Here is an 11,980-nt window from a genome sequence, read left to right as displayed (position 1 = left end):
ATGTGTAAACTCCATTTCATAGACTTTCATGATGCCTTCAAGTTTCTCCTCTGGAGAAAATGAGAAATGAAGATAACACATCTGTTATAGTGACCTATGCTAAAATAGATGGGCTACAAACTTGATTGCTAGCTCCACTTTTGCCATCAAGTTACTAACCATATTTGGGCAGGTTATTTTAACACTCCTGAACCAGTTTGCTCCTCTAAAAATGGCAATCAGAGAAATAACTCTTCTCAAAATTCAGCTTAAAGGAAAAACTAATATGAATGATTTTAAAGTGTTTTCTGAATATAAAATGTCACATAATGTTCAGCTATCTATTGTAAAAACTTTGTATGCAGACAGATGGTTGCTAGGCTTATCTTGGTGACCATTTCATATTGTATGTAAATGCCAAATCACTATGTTGTATACCTGAAACTAGTATAATATTGTATGTCAAATATATTTCAATAAAAAAGAAGAAAGTTAACTTTACAAGTTTATGTTTCCATTTCTAATCACTATCTGCTATAGTGATTACCAGGAAAACTAAGTTGATTGAGTAATTGATTGATCACTTCATTACACTAATCTAGAAGTGGGAAAAATATGATCTTGTACCACACCTGAAAGATATCTGCATCAAATCCTCCTCCACTTTGTAGTATAAAAGTGTGCTTATGTTGAAGTACTTCATTTACAGGAAAAAATATCTCTCTGCCAGAAAAAGAGCAATGTAACATAATTACTTTTGGCTTGGAAGCCTACTATTAGTTTATTCAATGACTTTCTCAAATGGTGCTGGGAAAATTTGACATGAAACATTTTTGTTAGAAAAAGCATCTCTCATGTTATGTATAATATAGACACAAAAGAAAAAAATGAACGGTGGAAGTAAGCCTACATTCAACAGTGACAAACTACTTGCCACAAAATATTCTTAGGTTTAAAGTCCCTGGCTCTATTAATGGGTTATAAGTGAGTGTGGTACACAATGTTACAATACTTTCTGACATCAAGTGAGTGGATCTCTCCTGCATGATCATATAGCCAGTTACCTAGCTACTCATACCTACTCAAATAGGGCAAGAGAATGGTACCTCATAAAAGGGAGAAGCAGTTGAGACATGGAAGGATCAGGACCTGGAAAAAACCCAACATCTAGAGTGTTGCATTTTCAGTGTGAGTTATCTGAAGAACATGGTGACGATTCTCAAAGCAGAAAAAAACAATAAATGTGTCAACATGAGATTCCTATAGATTCCTGTTTAGCAGGAATCTATAGGAATCTCATGTTGACACATTTATTGAAGTTTACGGTTCACGCCTAAGTTCAATACCCCTTTATGAAAGCAGTATAAACTACTTTAGATTTGGGGGTCACACAGCCATTGGTTTAAATACTACTTTATCACTTGCTAATAATGACTTGGGGCAGTTGAATTAGCCTCCCCAAGTCTCATTTTCTTTATAGGTAAAGAGAAAATAATAACAGTCCTAATTCTTGACTTATGAAAATTACATGATAAGATGATAAAATTTTCTCAAGAGCTAGGTATATATCAATTCACAATACATCATTTTTATTGATATAATTGCTAGTGTTAGGGCAGATAGGTGCAAGGCACAGCCAAGTAGTTGTCCACGTGGGTAAGTTATGATATAGTTTAAATGGGACATCAAAGGGATTCAGTAATAGTGCTTTCAGGACTGGCAAGTAGAAAAGAGAAGCATTTGCCCTATCAAAGCAGGGACTTGAGTGCAAGGGAATGCAGCAGCAGGCCAGTTATTGCAGTCATGTTTACAGAAAAAACAAGAAAAAAACTGATTTACAAACATAGATTTCAGGTGATATAAGGGGTGACAAATATTTATTTCCTTATCTTCATTTTATGGATAAAGAAATAACATTGTAACAGCAAAATACACTTTCTTCTCAAGTGCACATGGAACATTCTCCAGGGTAGATCACATCTTGGGTCACAAATCAAGCCTTGGTAAATTTAAGAAAATTGAAATCATATTAAATATCTTTTCTGACCACAATGCCATGAGATTAGAAATCAATTACAGCAGAAAAACTGTACAAAATACAAACACATGTAGGCTAAACAATATGCTACTGAGTAACCAAGAGATCACTGAAGAAATCAATTAAAATTGATTAAATTGATTAAAATTAAAATCAATTAAAAAAATACCTAGAAAAAAATGACAATGAAAACACGACCACCCAAAACCTATGGGATGCAGCAAAAGAATTTTAAGAGGGAAGTTTAGAGCAATACAATCCTATCTCAAGAAACAAGAAAAATCTCAAATTAACAAATTAACCTGACTGCACAGCACAGGGAACCATATTCAATATTCTGTGATATAACATAATGGAAAATAATTTAAATAGTGTATATATATGTAAGACTGAATCACTTTGTTTTACAGCAGAAATTAACACAACATTGTAAATCAACTATACTTCAATAAAAAAATGAAATAAAAAAACCAACATAAACTTACACCTAAAGCAACTAGAGAAAGAAGAACAAAAAAACCCCAAAGTTAGCAGAAGGAAAGAAATCGTAAACATCAGAGCAGAAATAAATGAAATAGAAATGAAGCAAAGATCAATGAAAGTAAAAGCTGGTTCTTGGAGGAGATAAAATTCATAAACCTTTAGCCAGACTCATCCAGAAAAAAAGGGAGAGGACTCAAATCAATAAAATTAGAAATGAATAAGGAGAAGTTACACCTGACACCACACAAATACAGAGGATCATAAGAGAATACTAAAAGCAACTATATGGCAATAAAATGGACAACCTGGAAGAAATGGACAAATTCTTAGAAAAGTACAACCTTCTAAGACTGAACCAGGAAGAAATAGAAAACATGAACAGACCAAACACAAGGAATGAAATTGAAACTGTGATTAAAAATCTTCCAACAAACAAAAGTTCAGGACCAGATGGCTTCACAAGTGAATTCTATCAAACGTTTAGAGAATAGGTAACACCTATACTTCTCAAACTCTTCCAAAAAATTGCAGAGGGGGGAACACTCCCAAACTCATTCTATGAGGCCACCATCACCCTGATACCAAAACCAGACAAAGGTATCACAAAAGAAGAAAATTACAGGCCAATATTACTGATGAACATAGATACAAAACACCTCAATAAAATACTAGCAAACAGAATCCAACAACACATTAAAAGGATCATACACCATGATCAAGTGGGATTTATCCCAGGGATGCAAGGATTCTTCAATATACCAAATCAATCAATGTGATACACCATATTAACATATTGAAGGATAAAAACCATATGATCATCTCAATAGATGCAGAAAAAGCTTTTGACAAAATTCAACACCCATTTATGACAAAAACTCTCCAGACATAGAGGGAACCTACCTCAACATAATAAAGGACATATATGACAAACCCACAGCAAACATCATTCTCAATGGTGAAAAACTGAAAGCATTTCCTCTAAGATCAGGAACAAGACAAGGATGTCCACTCTCACCACTATTATTCAACATAGTTTTGGAAGTCCCAGCCACAGCTACCAGAGAAGAAAAAGAAATAAAAAGAATCCAAACTGGAAAGAAGTAAAACTGTCACTGTTTGCAGATGACATGATAGTATACAGAGAAAAACCTAAAGATGCCATTAGAAAACTTCTAGAGCTAGTCAATGAATTTAGTAAAGGTGCAGGATACAAAATTAATACACAGAAGTCTCTTGTATTCCTATACACTAACAACAAAAGATCAGAAAGAGAAATTAAGGAAACAATACCATTTACCATTGCAACAAAAAGAAAAAATACCTAGGAATAAAACTACATAAGGAGGCAAAAGAAAGAAATCAAAGACGACACAAACAGATGGAGAGATATACCATGTTCTTAGATTGGAAGAATCAATATTGTGAAAATGACTATAATACCCAAAGCAATCTACAGATTCAATGCAATCCCTATCAAACTACCACTGGCATTTTTTACAGAGCTAGAACAAAAAATTGCACAAGTTGTATGGAAACACAAAATACCCCAAATAACCAAAGCAATCTTGAGAAAGAAAAATGGAGCTGGAGGAATCAGGCTCCCTGACTTCAAACTATACTACAAAGCTACAGTAATCAAGACAGTATGGTACTGGCACAGAAATATAGATCAATGGAACAGGATAGAAAGCCCAGATATAAACCCATGCACATATGGTCACCTAATCTATGACAAAGGAGGCCAGAATATACAATGGAGAAAAGACAGTCTCTTCAATAATTGGGAAAACTGGACAGCTATGTGTAAAAGAATGAAATTAGAACATTCCCTAACACCATATGAAAAAATAAACTCAAAATGGATTAGAGACCTAAATGTAAGGTCAGACACTAGCAAACTCTTAGAGAAAAACATAGGCAGAACACTCTTTGACATAAATAGCAACAAGATCTTTTTTGACCCATCTCCTAGAGTAATGAAAATAAAAACAAAAATAAACAAATGGGACCTAATGAAACTTAAAAGCTTTTGCACAGCAAAGGAAGCCATAAACAAGACAAAATCACAACCCTCAGAATGGGAGAAAATATTTGCAAATGAATAAACTGACAAAGGTTTATTCTCCAAAATATACAAACAGCTCATGCAGCTCAATATCAAAAAAACAAACAACCCAATCAAAAAATGGGTGGAAGACCTAAATAGACATTTCTCCAAAGAAGACATACAGATGGCCAACAAACACATGAAAAGATGCTCAACATCACAAACTATTAGTTAAATTCAAATCAAAACTACAATGAGGTATCACCTCACACCAGTCAGAATGGCCATCATCAAAAAATCTACAAACAATAAATCCTGAGAAAAGGGAACCCTCCTGCACTGTTGGTAGAATGTAAATTGATACAGCCACTATGGAGCACAGTATGGAGCTTCCTTAAAAAACTAAAAATAGAACTACATATGACCCAGCAATCCCACTACTGGGCATATACCCAGAGAAAACTATAATTCAAAAAGATACATGCACCCCAATGTTCATTGCAGAACTATTTCCAATAGCCAGGACATGGAAGCAACCTAAATGTCCTTTGACAGAGGAATGGATAAAGAAGATGTGGCACATATATACAACGGAATATTACTCAGCCATACAAAGGAATGAAACTGGGTCATTTGTAGAGACGTGGATGGACCTAGAGACTGTCATACAGAGCGAAGCAAGTCAGAAAGAGAAAAACAAATATCGTATATCAGTGCATATATGTGGAATCTAGAAAAATGATATAGATGATCTTATTTGCAAAGCAGAAATAGAGACACAGACGTAGAGAACAACTGTATGGTACCAAGGGGGAAAGTGGGGGGGAGGAATGAATTGGGAGATTGGGATTGACATATATACACTATGATGTATAAAATAGATAACTAATGAGAACCTACTGCATAGCAAAGGCAACTCTACTCGGTGCTCTGTGGTGACCTAAATGTAAAGGAAATCCAAAAAAGAGGGGATATATGTATACGTATGGCTGATTCACTTTGTTGTACAGCGGAAACTGATAAAGCAGTGTAAAGCAACCATACTCTAGTAAAACAAAAATGAAATAATGTTGTATGGAAATGTAACTGACTTGTCCAAAGTTATACAGTAAATACTGGGTCTAGGATTTCAAGTCAGTAGAAAGAACATATTTCTAACTACCACTCTATAGTGCCCCTCGTATGTAAAGGTGAAATTAAGAGATCCCGGTTTTGGAAATTACAAGGATAACACATCTAAAGCTGATAGCACAAGTCTAGCATGGGAACAAATGTGGCTATCCAGTAATCCCTGCTTGGAGTGGAACATACACTTAAGAGTTTTACATTTGGAAGCTCAGAAGGATACAAAGAGTGACATATATTAAACCAGAAAATAATAAAAATATTACCTCTACTAGTATTACTATATCTGCAGCAGCTGTTGTTATTGCTAACAATAATAATAATAATGTGACTAGTAGCATTAATAGAAGTATATTGCCCACAAAAGGGAGAGGGGATGTTAGTCCTAATTCCCTCCATTGTCCATTTTGGTAGTGATGTTTAAAAGAAAAAATTCACAAAATAGATGATGATCAAAATTTGATTACCATAATAGTTAAAAGCATGTCACACATTGCTTGTAGTAGGTTTAATTTGAGCATAATTTTTGATATAATGAACAAGAATTAAGCCTATTCTGTTTTACCTCAGGGGGAAATTTAGGACTAATAGGTAAAGGCTAAGGAAACAAAGTGTTGGAATTAACCTAAATAAGAATGTTCTTTTAACAAAGGGTTTCAGAACATTATAAATAATAATTTTAAAACTTGCTAGTACTGTGTATACTTTGATTCCAGTTATTTAAATTGATTCACCTGGCATGCTAGAGATAGTGTTTAGGGGATTAAGGAAAATGACATGGAAGAGATTCAAGCAGATCTTTATGATCTCTCCTTAATATTGAAGCCCCCTTCCCTAATTTAACTGACCAAACTTACTTACCGACCCACATCTTTAATACTGTAAAAGTACAAAATATTTTAATTTTTGTGTCATCAAATTAAAATAGAATTTATGAGAAAGTATAATATTTATGATATATATCTACTCAATCAGTAATATAATCTGAATTATTTTGCTTGCTCCGAGAGACATATTTTGAAAGCTTCTAAAAGGTTCCCTACAACAGGTCAGAGAAGCACACTGGAGTCTCATTTGATCATTCTCTTGGTGAGAATCACTGTCTTCAGTTTGCTCTCAGGAAATCATGCACTCTGGATTATCTTCTACCTCACCATCTGCTCCATTTTGTGTCTTTTGCTGGAATGTTTTCCTTTCCCTGAATTCTATATTTTGGAGTGTCCCAGAACTCAGCCCCCTTTTTATATCTGTTTACACTTATCCCCAAGTGACCACCTCTGTTTGCAGCTTTAATTCCTATCTATACACTGATAGCTCCTGGCATATCCCCAGTTCCTCCCTCTCCCTTGAGCCTACCTGACAGTGACATATAGATGTCCAAGAATCATGTCAAGCATAGCACTTCCAAAACAGAACTCTTGAGTTTTCTCCCAACCCCTTCATTCTCTCCCAGTTTCCCCCATTCTGAAATAGCTCCACTATTCATTCAGTTTATTTGGCCTAACTCAGGCATCAGTCTTTATTCTTCTCTATAATCACTATATCTTATCCATCAGCAAGTCCTTTTGACTCTAGTTTCAATGCAGACACTGACAACAAGCACATCTGATAACTATCATCATCCAGGTCAATTCACTGTCATCTCTCATGTTGATCATCACAGCAGACTTCTGTCTCTTTCACTCACACCTCCTATTGCCAGTTTTATACACAGCATCCAGAATAATCTATAAAAAAAAAAATCAGATTGTGTCAATCTAATGCTCAAAAACTCCCATGACCTTTCATAATCTCTCACAACTGAGGAGGAAATCCAAACCCTTTATCACACTCTACAAGACTCCATATGATCTAGTTACTGCTTATCTCCCCGACCTCATCTCATTACAATCTCCATCTTATTCTTCTCTAGCCACTCTGGACTCTATCCTGTTCTCTCTTCTTGCAACACTATTTATTCCCTTAGATCTTCAAAATGTTCACTCTTTTCCTTCACTCAGATCTTTGCTCAACATTACCACTTCAGAGAAGCCATCCTGTTGATTCTTTAAAATAACACCTCTACCAAATCCCCCTCTGTAGTCCTTTGTCACCTTATCCTTCTTTGTTTGTCTCATAGCATTAGTTATTGCCCAAAATATATTTAGTTATTTATTGCTTGTATTCTATCTCTTCCACTAGAACACTAGAATAAAAACTCCAGTAGGACAGCAAGAATTTTCTTTTTGTTTGTTTGTTTTCAACACTATTTATGTCTAAAGGTTAGAACAGTGCTTGGCACGTGGTAAAAATAAATAAAGGAGTTAAAAAGTAATAAGAAGTTTGGTGTTACATGAACTCCTACCAGATACTACGTAAAAGGCTTACATTAATGAAAATTTGGGCTCCTAATAGTTCAAGTGGATGTTTGTTTTTCAATCCTGCGTACTTAATCCAATCCCAATTTGAGGAATTACTTGAGGTCCTAGATACCCTTGGGCCAAGAATCTCTGATTATCTTGAAAATATTAGGGGCTGATCCCATTTAAGTAATAAATAACTTATCCAAGCCTTTACCTAATCTTGCCCAATATCCTTTGAAGCCCAAAGCAAGGGAAGGACTGATTCTATTATGGAATATATGTCAAAAAGGGATCCTTTTATTCTTTATAACAGCACCTGTAATATTCCTATGTTGCTTGTAGGAAAAAAAAAAAAACCACCTAAAATGTATAGATATAGATTTGTGCAAGATGTTAGTGTTATAAATAAAATGTGATCTACTATTTCTCACTGGTCCCAATCCCAAATATCATTTTATTCCCCGTACTACCTAAACCCATCTACTTTAGTATTATGTACTTGTGCTATTTCCTTCTACTATCCTTCTAAATCTCAACAGTCAATATTTATTTGCCTTATCATGAGAAAATCAACAACATGCCAGGTCTATTATACAGCAATGATTTACAGAAGCCCTCTTCTACTTCTCTCAGTCAAGACCGAAAGGTTATAAAATTTCCTTGTGACTTCTTTCTTTCATAATATATAGATGGTCTTTTGTAAAGCCCAGAAGATAAAATTAAAATAGTTTCCACTCATTTATTAAAAGCATTAATTCAGGAGAGATATAAAGCCTACAAAGAAATTGCAATTCTACCAACAAAAGTTCATTATTGAGAACATAATATATCACAAGAGGTAAGTCCCTAACCTCTAAGAGATTGTACGTATCTAGAATTTTTCTGGATCAACTCCAAAATCAACTCTGGGAACTTTTAACACTAGCTAGCAAGGGTATTGAAGGTATTTTGTGTCAAATTTTTCTAAGACTTCATCTCATTTAGATAATTGATCTCTAAGTCTTGAATTTTATTTAGGGGAAAATAAACATGAAAAAGCATTTGGTAAGGGCAATTCAAACTAGTTCAATGGTCAACAACCCACAACTTTAGGGTTGCCTAATTACCACATATCCTTTTGATCATTTATATTCTAGTTAGACACTAGATGTACTTTGATGGTATAACAACTGAAGCACATTCCCCTTTTTTAAGAGATATAGTAGCAGCTACAAAGCTTGTGGAATCTATGGCAGACTTAGTTCTAGGATGTCTCTTTGTTGTTTCTTCTTGCTGTACAGACTACCATTAACAGAAAATGCTAAGGATTTCGCAGTTAGCTTACCTCCTATGACATACTGTTGCCTTCCATATTTATGTATCACTATCCCTTATTATAATCCTAAACCCAGCAATTCTCCTTCCCCTACCTGAGGAAGGAGAATCCCATTGTTATCTATTGTTAGGTAACAATCTAAGTCTTTTTCAAAGCTTTTGAAAATTCTTTAGGAAAACCCTGATTTAACTTTATTTGTTGATGCTACATACTTGAAAACAAATTCTGAATATTGTCAAGCATGCTATGTTGACTAAATCAACTTAGCATTATACAAAAAGGTTCTCACGTAACTTAATTCAGCTCAAATGGCTGCGTTGATTACTCTAATGTAGGTTTCCAGCCATTTGTTAAAACGTTTATAAAGCACACTACTGTCCTATCTTCACACTAACACCAAGAAAAATCCTAAGACTTAAAGGTGGATCATTTTAAACTAGGAACCTGTAGTCTGGCCCAGTGTCTCCACACTCATCTCACCCATTCATTAACACTTTTGTTCAGTCAACAGTATTTCTTGAGCATCTACTTTATACCGTTGTTGAAAGCTTCAGAACATAAGTTTATTTTTTTCCCCCAGAGTTATTGAGATATAATTGACATATAACACTGTATACATTTAAGGTATACAACATAATGATTTATATATCCAAATACATATTGTGATCACTACAATCAGTTTAGTTAACATTTATTACTTCATGTAATTACAATTTTTTTCCTTGTGATGAAAACGTTTAAGATCTACTCTCTTAGCAACTTTCAAATATTCAATCCAGTATTGTTAACTATAGTCATCATGCTGTACATTACATCTCCAGAGTTTATATACCTTACAACTGGAAGTTTTTACCTTTAGACTGTTTTCATCCAATTTCCCCACTGCTCACCCCTGCCTCTGGCAAATATTAATATGGCCTCTGTTTCCATGAGTTTATTTTTTGCAGATTCCACACATAAGTGAGATCATACAGTATTTGTCTTTCTCTGCCTGACTTATCTCACTTAGCATAATGTCCTCAAGGTCCATCCATGTTGTTAAAAATGGCAGGATTTCCTTCTTTTATTTTAAGGACTGAATAGTATTCCATTGCATATCTATATGTACAGCACATTTTCTTTATCCAGTCACTTGTTAATGGACACTCAGGTTGTTTCCATGCCCGGGCTATTATAAAGAATGCTGCTATGTACAACGGGGTGCAGACATCTCTTCATGACAGTGATTTTGTTCCCTTTAGATATATACCCAGAAATGAAATTGCAGTGGAAACTTAGGTTTAAAGGACTATCTTGAAGATATGTTTGTTTAGCAAAGCTACTAGTTTTACTTAGGAGGTATGTTTATTTTGGATGGCTCAAAGTGCTAAATGGCAATCATGGAGGAAATTATATAAGATTACTAAAGCTTATCTACATTCCACTCGGCTGTGCCAACACTATGTGCAGTTCCGAACTAGGTTTAGAAAAGTGAACCCAACAAGAGATGGCCCAGGCCCATATGGAGTTTACTGAACTGTTTTCAAGTCCCCACACGGGTTGACTCATTTTGAAACTCAGAATTTCCCCCAATCTGAAGCTCATATTGTCAACAACTTGCTGGTCAGTACACAATCCCCATCCAACCTCTTGGCCTTACTCCATACTCTGTGACCAATCATGAGAGTCAGTTACATTTTCTATAAAGAGCTCAGGATAAATTCTAGGCAAAATGCCAACATCTGTCTACCTCTTGCTGTATTCCTGGAAATTTGCCCCCAAGACTGCCCCATTTGCTTTCCACTGGGCCTTCCATAAGCACAGAACCTACACATCTTTAAGAATATTTTATGAGGCAGTTTTTACAAATGAAAATCTTTCACTACTGTATGGATTTGATACTGATTTTTAAACTGAATTTTTAGCTAAATAACAATATTCCTCACTGTATCCTAGAGGTCAACAAATAGAGGACAGTAACTAATTAGGAAGTCATTTTGATTTTTTAAATGTAGTAAATACATTATTTCACAAATGCATATTAAATTATTCTGAATGAAAATGGAATAAAAGAGACTTTTTGAACCCAATTTAATTTAGAAATATCCATATGTACTTAAATATTATTTTACAAGTGTCTAATATTAAGTGAATGCTAGAATCAAAACAAAGCCTTCATTTGAAACTGAGAAATATAACCTGAAATCCAAAATACGTATTTATAAATTGCATCTTTAGAATCATCTAAAAAAAGGAGCTGAAGAACATAGTGAACTATGGATGGTATCCCATGATCATAATTCTCATCTTTATTTCTATTTTTAGAAAAATAACTCAGCAATTTAATCAGTATTGTTAAAATGGATCCCTATTAATTCTTCTATAACTAATAATAAGAACATTTATACATTTTGGCTATACGAAATGATTGTAACTAAAATTTGTTTTAGGCTGGGCAGAGCATCTCCATTCTACACATTAGGAATATACTACCATGGCATGCACTAGGTGACAAATTGCTAAGTGGCTTGAGTATGCTCTGCATTCACTCTCCAGACAAAGCCAGACAAAATGGAGAGAAGTATGAGGGGTAGGAACATTTTGCTTAACTGTGTGGGAAACTGTGGCTTGGTAGTTCAATGTGCAAAGTTATATGCAACATGAGTAAAAGC

This window comes from Balaenoptera acutorostrata, chromosome 1, assembly GCF_949987535.1.
Source record: "Balaenoptera acutorostrata chromosome 1, mBalAcu1.1, whole genome shotgun sequence".
NCBI classification, from domain to species: domain Eukaryota; kingdom Metazoa; phylum Chordata; class Mammalia; order Artiodactyla; family Balaenopteridae; genus Balaenoptera; species Balaenoptera acutorostrata.
The sequence above is the reverse complement of the archived record's forward strand: the minus strand, read 5'-3'. Positions refer to the sequence as shown.